Consider the following 16,978-nt stretch of genomic DNA (forward strand, 5'->3'; position numbering starts at 1 on the left):
ACAAAGTAAACCTAAACTCTATTTGTGACAGCAGGGAACTTTCTAATTATTCCTAACTGCAAGCAACGGATGGCGCTACCATTGAGCATATGTAAGGGTGTTCCCGGGGGAAAGAACCACTTTGATGGGAAGGATTATTGGTGAATATATTAAGCATGCAGAATTACATTGGGAGCTCAGAATGAGTTTGTTATGAAAATACAAGCTTCATAGGATTAAGTTTAACGTTCTTTAGCTAAGTATTGAGGGATTTCTGTAATTATATTTTCCAGTCAGAGGGCTTACTTGCCAAATTCACCCAGCAATGTTGGATGTTGTTTTTAGACTGTTGGATTGGATTTATTTAATTAACCAGAACGTTTGTGTACATCTCAAGTGTGATTTTAAAATGGCACGCTTACGATTTTGGTATCAATATAATTAAAAAATCAACATATATAGTTGGCGCCCCTTACAATGTTTGCTGGAGCTCCTAACATGTTTAAAGGTTGGGTATGGGATTTGCGAAACGCCAGCAGATTTTGATAACACACAACTCAAATGGTTCTACCCCCTCTCCTTCAATGCTGACTCTGACTCCACCCATTCCAAGTACATGGACGCGCAATCATGCACGAGCGCGAACACAGATGCCCGAGAGCAAGCCATTAGCTAGTTAGCTACCTCCAGTAGATACCGCAGGATAACAACAAACAGAAGCTTGCTCTGGGTTACGAGCTTTGAGTACGTGCACGAAGGGGTCACGCGCGGGGAGCGGGGGAGGGGAAGGGGGAGTGCAGTACGACCGCTTGATTGACGTACTTACTGTCCAATGCCACTCGGTGGTTCTGGAAATCATTGGCTGGAGTTTTTGAGCCCTGCCCGTTCCACAGATGATTGACTTGTTTAATTTTCATGTCAGTCCTTCTAACTCAGTGGCTGTAAGTGGGTTATGATAAGGATTTCAAGTAACTTTGCAAAAATTGACAAAATAGAGAATTCCATACCCAACCTTTAAGCTGTGAGCACCAGTGTTCTCAGTTCATTTCATGCCCTGCATCGGGCAGGATACTTCCCCGTGGGATGTCGCAATAGGGTCGACTTTGAAATGGCTTGTTGGTTAAATTTTGCACAATAAAGATAACTTTATCTAACATGGAATGAAACACTAACGTTTTAAGGAAAATCCACGGCAACACTGGAAGCTGGTTGGTTTTTGGATCAACCAATGGTGTGTAACCTCGCTGCTCCAGTCAGCTAACACAAAGTCAGGCTCAATATGTAAGGAATAATCACAGAGAGGCCGGGCAATAAACAGTTTGATATGCCCGGCTCGTGGACGGCTTACCTTCCGCGAGCCGGGCATATCAAACTGTTTATTGCCCTGCCTTGAGGTGATTATTCTGTTTATTCTACTTCGCGCCGGCCAACATAATAAAAAATATTCAAATACTTAATTAGCCTTTTTCTTATTCGTATTGCATGCTTATTAAATGTATACTCTGTTTAAGTTCATCTCCCTCGAAAAGTAGTTCCCTTTAGAACTACGGTGAATAACGTTAGCTCAACTGTAGGTAACGCGTTTCTATAGCAACCACACAAGGCTGGATCTGATCACTAGTTTAATAACGTAGTTGCTACATTCGTATCAAGTCAGTTTTAATGACGATCGATCAAACATGCACTCCTTGGTTTATTTTTACTATGGACCTCATGTTGGAAATGTATGTGATAGAAAACGATACAAGCGGCGTATTGATCTAGTGTGCTCAGTCAGCAGCAAGTAGAACCGACAAGTCAGCGGGCAATATGCCGGATTAATGCACCCCTCCCAGCCAATCAGAATCGAGCATTCTTAAATGAAGTAGAATAAGGTTACATAGTGTATACCAACTCTATATATATATCATGAATATAATGTATAGGTGAACTATCACACAGTCAGGCTCAATAGGGTTACCTATCCACAGTGTAGCACAGTGTAAACCCACTCTAAATATATAATTTATAGACTGTAGTGTACATATCAACTGTATTCTGTACTTTATATAGTAAGCATATGTATATATATATATACAGACTAGTATCGATAGTATAGATACTAGTCTGTATATACATATGCTTACTATATAAAGTAGGGTCGGGGAGTCCAGACGGTGGCCTTCCAAACTATATGTCTATCCAGTGCTTGTACAGTATAGGTTCCATATTATACAAGCACTGGATATACATATGGGTTGGATGGCCACCATCTGGACTCTCCAACCTGTTTGCCAGCCAGACAGATTTATATTTAGCTGGGGCCTGAAACAAATTGCACACAAATATTCTCTAAGTGACTCATTGACTGAACAAACAATGAGAGAGAGAGGGAGAGAGGCAGGGAGAGAGGCAGGGGGAGAGGGGGGAAAGGGAGAGAGAGACAGAGAGAGAGACAGAGAGGGAGAGGGGGAAATGGAGAGGGAGAGAGAGAGAGAGAGGCAGAGAGAGAAGTCAGATGGAATAGAATACATAAACAGGATACATTGCAGTTCACTTCACTCGTCCGTTTGCTTCTACTGTCCACAGCCTAAATCGTACGGAGCATATTCCTCCTGTCCCTTCTCCGGTTCTCTGTCCTGCCCTCTCTCTGTATCCACCCCTCCGCATTATAACATGTCCTCCTCCCCCACAAACCAGTGTCGGGAACGTCAGCCTGGGAGTTAACACGTCGCTGACGTTCCCACTGAAACACAACAACACGCTGAAGGTCAGTCCAACACGCTTTCCTAAGCTTTATGACCAACCGCTCATTTTGATGTTTGTACGCAGCCAGGTATGTAACGGATGTTTGAGAGAGTGAGAGAGTGAGTGAGTGAGTGAGAGAGATTTCAAAGTTGTTCAGCTAAAAAAGGTCCAGGATGATGACAGGAGGTTAAAAGTAAGCAAAGAGGAGGTAACTAAAACACATTTTAACAAGGGCAGGTGTAGTTAAGAAGGTGGAAAAATATAATGAACCAATAACAAAAAATGATGTTGACTATTAACCGAGAGCAATTTTGGCAAAAACAGAAGAAACAGTATTTCCACCATAATATGAAGGCTGTGTGTGTGTGTGTGGCCATGAAGCCCTGGATCCAGCGGGCAACAGATTCATTTATTTAAGCTCAAGCGGTTTCACTCTGATAAGCCCCCCGCTCCTCGTTGCTCATTCCCAATCAGGGGCGCCACGCTGCCAGCTTCCTGGGACGGATGTCTGATGCACAGCAAGAACATCTCTCTCTCTCTCTCTCTCTCTCGCTCTCTCGCTCTCTCGCTCTCTCTCTCTCTCCCTTTGTCTCTCTCTCTCTCTCTCCCTTTGTCTCTCTCTCGCTCTCTCTCTCTCTCTCTCTCCCTCTCCCCCTCTCAGTCTTGCATTTATCTCTTTCTCCTCTTTATCTCTCTCTCTGGTGATGAGAAAGAGTTGGCTAAGCCCATCAGCCCTGCTAGTTGGGGGTCTCTTATTTAGACCACCACTCGCTGTAATCGCCGCGAGGAGGTGAGGAGCGAACAGGAGTCCCCCTCCGCGCCGCGATAAAGACGGCCGCACCTGCACACACAGACCCGGAACGGGCAGGGGTCGGTGCCAGACCTGACCAAGATCTGTCGGTCGATATACGTTTGTTAAGACTGAATGGTGTGAATGGTAAATGGACAGTTTCTACAGCGCTTTTTTAACCAGCAAAAGCGCTTTACAATATTCCCTAACATTCATGCAATCATTCACCTGTTCACACACCGACGGCGGAGCAAGGCGACAGCCAGCTCGTCGGGAGCATTCAGGGGGAGGTACATTTGCTCGGGGACACCTCGACGCTCAAACCAGCAACCTTCCGGTTACCAGTCGACCCGCTCTACCTCCTGAGCCACATGCCGCCCTGTGTGAACGATTATTTGAGCAACAGAGTCCTCTGCGGTCTGTCCAGCTGTATCGTTTTCCGGCGGTGCCAAAAGGAGGCGGCGGGTGGGTTTGGCCGGCTGGCTGGGTGACGGTGTGGGGGACGTGTGAGGGTGTCTGATCGTGTTCAGCCCGGGTCAGGGCTCCTCCAGTGGTTATTAAACTGCAGAGCGATGCCGCTGCTGGGATCAGCAGAGAGGAATCTCCATCGCAATTCCACGGTGCTCCACACACACATACGAACACACACACACAACATTGAAATCCTCTGACGCATGCATGGCGCACACATACACACACACAACCCGACAAACATCCATGCAGGTACACGCACGCACACACATGCACTCACAAACACAGATTCACAACCACATGTGCAGACACAGATGCGCACTCCCAAGAACCAAGGCATACACACCACACCAAACATACAGGTACATAAACTAATGCATGTGCCCACTCCGTTACACACCCCTCAACAAACACACTGACACACACACACACACACACACACACACACACACACACACACACACACACACAAATAGTGTGATGGCAACTCGTCTTTTCTATGCAAACCATGTTTATAGGTGTGATCTATAAATGTTTATACAACGGGGGGCCTAAATCCAGCGATCTGATTGGTTCCTAACTGTTGTATAATGAGCGTAAACATAACTGCTATGACGCCCGATCATTTTGTGAAAGTATCACTCCGCGCCTTGAAGTGGAAACCGTCACAACCGTTCTCTCGGAGGGACGCTAAAGTGTGTTGCATAGCGACCGTCGTGCATTTTGAAGGCAGCCAGGAGGGACTACTTTTTTGTATTCTTTAATAAAACGGCTACTTTGACTTTCTTGGTTTCTTTTTAAATGTAGTGTGTCTATGACTTTCGTTTTGCCATAATAGTAACCATTGTATAAAAGCAATAGATCACTTCAGTCAGTGGTATGTGCTCACATTATACCACTGTGAAGGGGGTCGTCGGCCCACCGCTGCGCGTCGGGGCCGGACAACGCCCCTTAACAGTGGTATAATGAGCACATACCACAGCCTGGCGGGATCTATTGCTTAAATATGGAATGCCTTGGTCTCCTGTTCCTATTGGAGTTTGAGGGGTGTTTTATAGCTTAATTCACTTAGTTTGCATCTTGTCAAGGCCTTTTGCACGCAGTCGTAGCTCAGCGTTTGTAATCATGAACCTTAGCTTGTAAATTGTGTTGCGTTGGTTTAATTCGTCTGAAGGCTAAGTGTAACTTCTATTATTCAGATATTAAATTTATTGTTTAGTCAGCAGCAGGTCTACCAAAACGTCATGGCTGCATTGCTGATTTAGGGACAAATGCCCCATCAGAGGCTAGGATATACGATGACCACGCACAAAGTTTAAAATATGAACTCAATTTTATGTCTCCTGATCTTTTACAACCCAGCCAAGAAACACGGCTCGCGGGAAGAGGAAATGGGGTTTTCTTCTTGGCACGGAATCAAGCACTTCCATAATGCCTTCAACTAATACCGCAAATCATAATTAGTTTATGGATTCTTTTCTCCCTTTTTCCTTCTTGATGATGGCCATTAAGGAATGAATCAAGTTTAGAGGCGTTAGTTGTGCCTGGTGCCGTGAAGCAGCTCAGTGGAGAGATAGAGACACCTGCCTCAGGGAACAGTTTTTTCACCCAAAGCAGCCATGGTGCTCCTACCGCTCCAAATCCACCCCCTCCCCCCCGAACTCGGCAGAAACCCCAGCCTCCATCACGCTCCCTCTATCTCCCCTCCAGAGTACACGTAGAACCTCCACACCCTCAGTGGCCTCGTGGATTCGAACCAGCTTTTGTTATGTAAAGAGATCCATAATATTACGATGACGGACAGAAATTATTCCATACGTCGACTGTAATACCCGTGGATCTCAGCGCTGAGTCATGGATTGTAAAACACAATCCGTGCACATTTAAAGTTTGACTGCTCGTCAAAGTGCCGACTCGTTCCATGTGGTGCGTCAGCGGGGGTCACATGGTGACAGGGTTCAAAATGGGAACGCTGCGGCTGATGACATCCAAATGATCCACTCTGCATGTGGCCCAGAGTTTGAGGTGGCTGTAGATTATTACATATTACACCGCGTCATGCCAGAGACATTTCATCTCAGCATCGCTCCAACTCACCCTAAATGTTCCCACTCTGCCTGTCTCCTCTGCACACATACTTGGCTGTGATTATGCATTATGTGGTTCGTTCAACCATCTCTCTCAATATCTTGTGTGCACCCATCCCTGTGAGAGCTAAAATGGGAAAGAGTTTGGTAAACACACACGCCAACGCCTGCATGTGAGAGAGTCACTACCCAGGCCTACTAGTTTGGTATATATTAGGCCCCAGGCTGTGTAGTTGTTCGTTTGAGCTGCTACACAAGTAAAGGCCTTCATTGTTCAGTAGAAGAAAGGGGATGGATATAATAATAATAATAATAATTCGAACAAAGACATTTACCTTTTTAGTTATATAATTGTAATGAAGGACGGATAATTACACATCAGGCAGCTGAGAACTCTAGTCTACGTGAATGGCAATGTGTGTCCAACACAACAGCCCATCGAAGAATAGAATTGATTTGTTCTTTCTGAGACCACGTTTAATATACGTGGAGAAAAGAACTGAGACACACTGATATCCCAATCATGACAGCATCTTGTCGTTTGTTGTTCTCTTTTTTTCAGCCTAATCTCAAAAGTGCAGTGAGAAGATTTATTTCAGATTAGGCTTGTTCACACGTTGAATACCGTTCCACACCTAGTTTCTGTGGATTGTCTAAATATGAGGAGAAAAACCCATTGAATATCAATATCAGCAATTTCATAGTGTGAAATATTGTCCAGTGGTCAATATTTAGTAATGGACTAAGTATTGAAATGAATGTGTCCCTTTCCAAAAAGCTTTTAATTTATTGCAAGCCAATATAGTCAACCTAAATTCCTTCATTAACCTCTTTAATTATGTCGCTACAGGAACAACGAATACTAACGCTTCAGGCTGTTGAGAACTTTAGCCATACAACGAGCATGGGGATGCTTCTTAGACACAAGAACACACAGTTATTGTATTTAGTATAAGGCCGATACAATTTGAGAGATATCAGTTTGAGAGGCGTTTCATATATTTGGTATAGGTCTACTTAATATATTACATGTAATACATACAGACAGAACACACATTTATGTGTAACATTGGTGCTATTATTACGAAGTGTTGTTGAATTGATCCGATGAAGCATTTTGATCTGGTGAATGTGTTATTCGAGTCGTCAAGATGGGACTTGGTTTTAAACCACGTTGACGTTTAGATCGGGTGAAGCGTTTAGATCTGGTTTAGATCTGAGGAAGAATTAGATCTGGAGAAGTGTTTAGATCGTTCCTGGTTCGGACGGCTGTTTGGACGCAGCTGGGCTTTGCTGTCCCATGTGTATGTTTCATCTTGCTAGATCTTTTTATTTTGTGTCGATGTGCACTCGCATCCCGTGTCCTGCGACTGGTTTGCGGCATGGGGGGGGAAGAGCCAACTATCCAGCGTGCTTCTCTCTATATATCTCTATCTATCTAGCTCTCCCAATCTAATTCTCTGGCAATGCAGTTTAAATATTAAACAAAGGAAAAATAACAATGTCGGCCTGGTAAAATATAAAACGTTAAATATTACATTGTAAAAAGTAAGTTATAAAGTTAGAAGCTGTTAAAAAGTTTATAAAAGTGAAATTTTGAGCACCAGGGATATATAAAATATGATTTATTTATATATATATAAATATATATAGATAGAGAGAGAGACTATATGTATATAGTCTCTCTCTCTGTCTCTCTCTCTCTCTCTCTCTCTCTCTCTCTCTCTCTCTCTCTCTCTCTCTCTCTCTCTTCCCCCCCATTCATCAATCATCTAACAAATTTGTGTAGGTATGTTAACCCTGTTGCTAACAGATCATACTCTCACAACCCATAATAGGCTGACCTATTTTACTTCCTACATCCAGGGGCTAATAGTAGCTACGGCGTGCTACCACTCAGAAACAATGCAGCTCATCATGTCGCTTGTCATGTGGCACGCCAGCCCACGTAGCACGCCAGCCCACGTAGCATAGCAACGAAGCCACACATAATGGTTAATTATTCATAACCTGCCTCAAAGGGGGTTTGTGTTTTTGTTATATTTAGATGGTTGCGCGTCACCCCCGCAATCAATGTATGCGTGGAGGCTCAGATCCTCCAGATTGAGGATCGGAAGGTGTGGGTAAATCTAGATATCAGTGTCAAATCTCTCGCCAGGCAAAAAAAAAAGACCATCAACATTCAGGTTGTTAAAACTGATTGGAAATAAAGATTAACAGTCTTTGGCTACAAAGGACTCCCTTATTACTTGTGATGACGTATTTTGGAATCTACTGATGTCTCCTTTAGATGATAACTGGCACTTTGTTTACTCGTCGAAAGCGTTCTATGTTTAAACTAATTTGTTGACTACATAAACATCGTCTTGGATGGGAAATTGGATCAAGTCACATGTCCAGAAAATGTTAATAAACAGCACTTGACTCGAATAAGTTAGAATAAGATTTAAACTAATAAAACACAGCCAAATCTTTTCCCCTCTAAGGATTCAGTGTTATCTACAAAACTTTGTGAGCATTTCTCTTTTTTTATTATAATATTGTTAGAATTATTAAAACAAATCCTACTCTGAATAAACCGTAAATCTTAATTCTTTGTATTAGTATTGTGCTAGTTATTGTACATCAAAATCGAGTTGGGGTAACTTCCTCTAGAGCTGAAAAAGATATGCAACAAAGGAACCATTTACAACCAATCATATCATAACGTCGTGTTCCCACGGCCCCATTTAAATCCTGGCAACAAGCTAGACAGCTGGCTGGCATGTTGTGTCAATTAAACAGCCTCCAGTCAGGTCCTGAAAGCTCAAACTGACTTTTTTTCTGAAACCAATTCCCCATTATATCACCTCATCAAACGAAACTATGATAAAGCCACTGGAAGCATTATATGTTTTACTGTTCAATAAAATATTTTAATCAACGTCCTACTCACTGCTTTTGTAGGACGATATGTCCTAGAAACAATTGTGATAATCAATGTCATTGTCATTTTAAGACCATGTTTTGCCACTGATATAATGATATTATAATGGAGGAATAAAGGAAGTACACCTTTTCAAAGAGCAATTAAGTTGGAATGAATGTTGATAGTTTTTTCTTATTTCTTGGCAGAAATGTAAACTTTTATGGCTGGAATTATGCAGTCCTTTGCAAAAATACCAATCAAAACCCAACTTTTGGTCTTGAGTAATACGTTATCTTCCCCTGTTGCCCTTTGCTCTGTCTACAGAGAGCCGACGAGAGGGCAGGCGCTGGGCTAAGATGTCGATGACGTTTATTCCTACAGTACTGGCAAAATAAACGGCACAGAAATAAAAAAAAACATAAGACATTGCATCAACTATTGAAATTAACGATGTAAATATATGTGACGGTATCCAATAAGAATCGCACAAATAAAAGACGGAAAGGTATTTTTTCAAAGGTCTGGCTGACAATTAAGTGGTATACTTAAAGGGAAATATTGGGAACACTGATGTAGAGGAATCAATTATAGCCAAGGGGGGCTTTTATTAGTGTGTGTCTTGTGTGAACTTGGAGCGCTGTTTAATTCATCCATGTGCGGAGGCGTTGGTTATAGAGGGAGTTTTATGGACTGAATTTAGTGCCAATATTACTTACCCGTATTTAAAAAATCCACACATATAAATAAAGTTGTGCGACGTGAAAAAATGAACTCTACTCTACTCTTGAGTTGGGAACAGTAAATCATACATCTGTAAATATGTATCCACAAATGTGCATTGCCGTGTCTTACGACTGTGAAACCTTTGCGGTGAGTTGCAGATCTGCTTCTTGCATTGTCAATCTCATCTTGTGGATACAAACTGCTGTTGAGACACAAATCTTTTTGGCACTATAAAGACTCCCAAAATGTATCCACCAATAAGGTTTCTTAAAGCCAATCAGACCATACATCTGCGAATGCCAATCAGCCAGAGCATGTAGAGACTCGCACCAGCCGCAGCATGAGGACGTTAAATGGGTTACGTTTGGAAATCCAATGCAAACAAATGGAATTAAAATAATTACTCTGATTACGATTCTTATGCACTCTGCCTTTATTAGTATTTATCGTAGATTATATATTCCTGCCAAAGGCTGACATTTATCTTATCTGACTTGCATGTGAAGACTGCAATTGAAAAGGTTAAATTTAATCACACCCAAAAAGGACACATTAAACCATATATATATATATTTATTTTTTAAAGGTCTCTTTTACTATGCACTTTGTGACTGCAATGAATTAATTCAATACATATCTAATAAACTTGTGAACATGAATAGCATGTCAAACAGTGTCTGTGCCCTCTACTCCATGTTGCCCTGTGTATAGTCTCCACCACAGTTCTCCGTGGTGCATGGGGAGGCTAGACTGGGTAGCCCCGCCCATTCTGCCGGTGAATTGAGTTCGCCCTGCACAAGGGTCTGGAGCAAGCATCAAGCCCCCAGGAACAGTGCATACTTCCGCAATCCACCAGTGCTCCGCGGCCAAGCCTTGCAGCTGTTTAAGCGGGCTGTGGACGGGTCCCTTGATTCAAGGGGCCCAGAAGTAGATATCTCCGTTCACTCCAATACAAGCGGGGAACAGGAATGTGTCTCCGCAAAAAATGACCGGATATCAATCAAAGGCTCATAATTATCTTTAGGCCATGTTCTAATAAAATGTAAGTTTTCTCTTTTCAAAACGCCACCATCAAGCGTTTTATTAGGCGTTTTATGTTATTATTTTTTGCTGGAGAAGGAGGGGCAGCTGAAAGGAGTCGTAGTGAAACAAATGTTGTTTCGGCCCCGCATTCGAGAGGGCCTAGTGCACGGCTCCGCTAACTTTTCGTGTCCGAGGTTTTTCCTTTTACTTAACATGAATGACGTTGATGGTTTTTAGGCACTGTGGTGACTTTTTATCACTAAAAGTGTTTCAGTGATATAGGGATTTTTAGAATTTTTGTAAATAGTTGGATCGAATCTGTTTCTTAAGCAATAACATTGAACTGTATTGTTTTCTAGGCCAACATACATTTACTATGTTGTTAAGTTAACTTATACTTCCACGGTCGGTAAACATTGCGACTGCGATTGCTGAGACTTCTCGCTTATGATGCTACAATGCTAACAATGCAGGAATATTTCTGCATCCGGTACGTCATGAACTATAGGGCGTGGCTACTAGGCTCCCATGATGCGGAAGCAGATCTCTCCTTGATGTTGTCCTGCGTCATTGAGCAGTTTAAATAGGAAGGAATGGGCGCCATTTTGGAATCCGGTGTCTATTCTATAATATGTCCATGGTCTGGAGAAGAGCTATGCATTTCTTTCTGCTTCCGATACGTTTTTGCGGGAGCCAATCACGAGCTGGCTTTTCCCCCTGGCGCGCTATTGGCTGCCTTAACACAATGACGACAGGGAATCGACGGCAAGCAGCCAATCGCGTACAGTCAGTTGAACTAGGCCCGTTGATCACACCTCAAGAAAATGTGAACAGCTTCCCCAGACCACCGTGCGATCTACGATTGAGCTTGGTACCTCTGTTTTCCTTTTATTCCTAGTCTGTTTTACATAGTTTTGAATGATGACTATATGCTCTGTAAGGTGACCTTGGGTGTCTTGAAAGGCGCCTCTAAATTAAATGTATTATTATTATTATTATTTGGTCTGGCAATAGCCAGACTAGGGCTGGGCGATTTGGCCTAAAAATAAAATCTAGATTTTTTTCTAACTAATGGACAATTTACGATTTAAACCTCGATTTTTTTTTTTCTGTTTTTCTCTAAACAAATTAAAAAGACCAAGGCAAAATTTAAATACATATTTTCTTCATCAACACAATAAAAATAAATGAGATTACCAAGTAATCTAGGCCTATGTGAACCAATCAGTTGTTCGAGGATAAAAAATAAAATCAGCACCACTTGGCTGTCATTATTGTGCAAAGATTTTTTTATATCAAACTGAAAAGAAAAGATCTTGTAGGCCATCCCTGAAAAACTTGTAAAATGTGATCGACCCTCTACAAACCTTACACGGAACAGTTTGTTCTATGTCTGACTGCTTGTACCCGAACCACATCCATACAACTGAAGTAGCACCCTTTTTATGAATGAGTTCTTCATCTGTGTTCGTGGACATTTTTATGGTAGGGGAGATCCGGGTCGATTGAAACACGGGACGATTGAAACACAGCGATTTCCTCGAAAACCACGGAAGGCTTTCACGTCAGATTTCGTAACTACGTTCAGCACGGAAGACTGACCAACCCCGCGAAATTTCGCGTAATGACGTCCCACCGTTCAAATGTTATCCCCCAAACCTGTTTTTTCGAGAAAAAAAAAAAGCCATTTCACAAACCGTAGCAAAGTAAAAATGCAAATTAATCGTTTAAACCGAAAAAATCGCCCTGCCCTAAGCCAGACTATGGGGATGCTTCAATCGCCCAGGGAAAAAGGAGTAAGGAATGTTCAGTTTCCCCACGGACACCGTAAGGTAAACAAATGGTTGGCTGAAAAACAGCAGGAGCAATCTGACTATGATCCAAGATTACTTTGACAAAAACATATGTGAGGTAATCATATTCAAACAGGCATTTTTTCACTGAAAAGACCACACCGTTGAGAGGCTTAATGTTTGGTTTATTAAAGATGAGTCAGAGGAAAAGGCTTGAGGACCCCAGGGAGTTGGGACTCCCTTGGTGCAGGCTGAGGGGGCTGTCTCATTGCATTCCTCAGGCTCCATTGAATGCGTGTCTGTCTGCTAAAAGAGAGGGAGTGTGAGAAAGAGATTGAGGCAAAAGGGGAACACCTACAGTATATATGCTTGGAGCGTAAATTATGGTCTTTGCTCCCATACTTAAGTCAGGGAACAGTAACTGATGAGATATGAAGTTGCATAAAGTTGTTGGTTGTTACTTATATACACTAGCAAGATGACCAACCTAAAACAGTAGTAGAATATATGTTTAATTATATGATTACTTATCGAATAAAATAGTATAATATTTGAAGTCTTTTGTATGATTCCCATTAAGCATATATGATTGATTTATATATTTTTATTTCATTTGATTCACTGCTATACAATGCTAACCTAATCTATTACCTTAAAACATTTACTAAATAAAAATGTTTGAGTTATTTAGCGGGGATAATCCACTTCCATGCTTCAATGTGAGTACTTAAACATCTTACCGTTACCTTTTAAAGTGGCATCACAACCGGTCCATTGTGCTGCAGCTTCATTGAGTTGTTAAATCCATGGCCCTTGCTGATTGGATATCACAAACGTATGTTCTGATTGACTATAAGAAACCGGGGTTCTCATTTGTGGATCAATTAGTGGATTTGTTTCTCCATAGTTGCGGAAAATTAGGGCCAGGATGATTTGTGTATCGGTGGCAGTTTGTATCCACAATAAGGTAGACAAATGTACGTGAGCAGATTCACAACTCCCTCTAACATAATACTAACATTGTCAGTTGTGGATATATATTCATGTGAATATGATTTGCTGTTCACAAATCTTAACTTACAAGTGTATCATTAATCTTTTCACATCCAAAAACTTTATTTACATGTGTTAATTTCTTATATACTGTAAGTTATTGGCTGTAAATTCATTCCATATAGTTTCCCTGTTCAATAATTAAAAGTAGATTATCACTCTTTTCGAGAAAGTTGGTATCCAAAACAAAATTATTGCTATACAACACATGTTATCAAAAGCCACCTGTATTCACGTTCCACACTGCAGGTAGAGATTGCCTTGTAGCACTTACTTCTAATTGTAATTGTAAATCAGTGTATGTAGTTTGTGAATCGTGACTATAGGCTATTATGTAGACCTATCCCGCCATGTCCTACAACATGCACAGAGTCCCTGGTGCCAACGACCAAGACACCTGATTGGGATTGTTTGAACTGATTTATGCACGGGCTACGGCCTTCTTAAGTCAACCTTGGGGACTTCAGAATGAATCTGGCTTTATCGCAATAAAGGAAAACAGCATTTCCGTTTGTGTACAATCCCATATAATGCCATTCAGCGTCATGTTTTTGTCATGGGAAGAAATCGCAATGAACAATCACGTTCAATGTTAAATTACCTTTTATGTGAACCAACACACATTAACACAACATGTTAGCAGCACAATGGGTAATATCGATCGCTGCAAAAATAATCAAGCTCATATCCATAAATCGTATGATAGGTCGATAATGTAATTACCTGTAAACAGGGCAGACTTAATGTTTGAGACACAGGTCAATAAACCATTTTTTTCTCTAACATTTGCTTAATTTCTTCATAGCAGGAGCCCAGTGGAATAATGACCCGATGCTCAATATTTCCATCTTTGATATTAACGTTTACTAGCAATAAACCAAAATATTTTGGCTCTAAAACACTTGACCGGTGACCTGTGAATAGAGCGTGTCCTTCCCAGATGTTTCGGGTTATTTTTGTTGTCATGCAGCATGAACCATACTTTATATTCCCTGCTGGCTTCTCCTCTGATCTCCTATTCCCTCTAGTGAAGCGTTCCAAAACCGATAACCCAGGCTGATTACATCACACATCACTTACACCAGCTGTGAACAAACACGCACACACACACACCTTCACAGACAGACGCACAAAGCACACAAATGTAAACAAATGCACATTCAATGATAAAAATCAGCACACACCTTCACAAAGAGATACACACACCAACACACATACTCGCGCCGACCCAATCAGAAGCCTTTGGAGGCACGGATGTATACAATGACTGACACATGTGAACGCATCCGCACACAGAAACACACACCTCTCCTATCTCCCTTCTTTAAACTCTCATAAAAATACACCCACACCCACTCTCACACAAACTCACAAACAGCCACTCACTCACACACACACACACACACACACACACACACACACACACACACACACACACACACACACACACACACATACACAAACAGCCATTCTCACATACACATGTACACACATGTCAGTCACACACACCGGGGCTAGGTTGCACACACACACACACACACACACACACACACACACACACACACACACACACACACACACACACACACACACACACACAGTGCAACTGCAATCAAAATCAATGTTTGAAGAGGTCCCTCGCAAGAGAACCCATCTCTACTAGTACCAGACATAAAGAAGCACGCTAACCACCGAATCAAGGACATGCTTTGGGGCCATTTGATTTGAACTGCTCTGGCATGACAAGACTTCTACTCCCTAAGGACTCCACGTTAAATCCCCATATCCTAAAGCCTGTACCGGGCATCGTAGATCTGTGTAATGTTATCATGTTATGCATAGTTTAAAAGCATATAATGTACACCTGACGCTTTAGCACTTATAAGGGTCATTAATAGTGCAGTATAGCTTCAATATTATAGCATATACTGTAAACAATGTCTACGTCCGAGAAAAAAGTATCTGCATTTTTGGTACTCCCAGTGAGACATATTTCCTCTTTCATTCGTACCTCTTCTTTATTCTACCTGTCTTGTCCTTTTTGGAATGAGAATTCCCCGTGTAGGATTAATAAACCACTATCTTATCTCAAATTCTGTGAAGACAAAGCCCCCCAAAAACATTCCAGTATCTTGGGTGCGCAGTGTGAGTATGAAGGGGCTAAGACTGGGGCCTTGTGCCGTCTGACAAGGTGTGGACACGCTACAGACACAAGTATTGATTGCTAACTAATGTCAATACCTGACGCTTTTCCTTCTACCGGGCGCCTTAAAAGCCTCGAAACAATCTTTGTGAAAACAAGCTCCTTGCTCAACGGTGTCCAGCTGCCGTGGATCAATACCGGCCTCATCCCTCTGCGATGGCAACCGTTGCTCGAACGGGTGAGCTGGAGTGTGTAAGAGAAACCAACCGTGGGGAAGTAATGGGTGAGGATGTCGTGTTTTCGAAGGCCAACGCGAGCTTCAGTGTGTCATTTACCAGGGGAGGCAGGTAAGGCTGTGTTCATCAGGATACGCACATTAGGTGAGATAATGTGAGTGACATGAGTGAGTGAACCCACACAGACACACACACACACAAAAGGATTGTCTTCAGACCTTCAAAGGGCTCTACACATACACACACATAAAAAGGAGAGGTATAAACAGAGGTATACACACAAAGGTATACAAACACACACACACTCACGTACACACAACACACACACACACAAAATAAAACGGCCCCATCACTCGACAAGGGTCCTCGAGAACGCCGGATGGTTGAATAATAAAAACAATCCAAGCATGAGTTCAAACACATCCTGTGCCTATCCTGTACTTCCAACAACTCGTGACAAAATGAGCGCAGGGCGTCCTGAGAGACTAGATGAAACAGCGGTCAGACAGGGCATTGGCATCCGCACAGCGGGCCGTGGCGTACGCGACGCGGAGGGTTGACTTGTCGTGCGGTGCGTCAACAAACATCTCTGTGTATAGTCGGCCTCCCCCGGGGAAACTCTTCCCTCGCACAGGCGCTGGTGAAAGGGCAGCTTAAAGTGATATGAGTAGTTATGAATTTTTTGCGAAAACAAAACAAGAGTAATGGATAAACAATATATCATCGGCGAATGCTTGAATGTTTGTTGTTGTCTTAATTATTCTCGGGGAGAGGGTCCGTAAACAAAGCCATTGTCATTAGCGGCAGACAGCAAATCCACGTCGTGTGTTGTCAGTGTAATAATGAAGTTCTTTGAACATAAGTTACGGACCACTGCCCCTCCGGTCCATGCGCTAATTGTCTAAAACAGGGGAATTATTTGGAATGAAAACGCAAACAATACAACAGCAAATGGGGAGATGTCTTACAATTGGCACCCAAGCGTGTCATGAACCCGAAGACAATGGTGCTTAACTCTAATCCAAAATCGGTATTTTCTCTCTCT

The 16,978-nt window shown here is 42.3% G+C and overlaps 1 protein-coding gene across 3 annotated transcripts in view; it reads right to left on the reverse strand.

Moving 5' to 3' along the window:
• lrrtm4l1 (leucine rich repeat transmembrane neuronal 4 like 1) overlaps positions 1-16,978 on the reverse strand; it is a 57,994-nt gene that overhangs the window by 18,500 nt on the left and 22,516 nt on the right. The gene's annotated exons all lie outside the window — the stretch shown is intronic.

This window comes from Gadus macrocephalus, chromosome 19 (genome assembly GCF_031168955.1).
Source record: "Gadus macrocephalus chromosome 19, ASM3116895v1".
NCBI classification, from domain to species: Eukaryota; Metazoa; Chordata; class Actinopteri; order Gadiformes; family Gadidae; genus Gadus; species Gadus macrocephalus.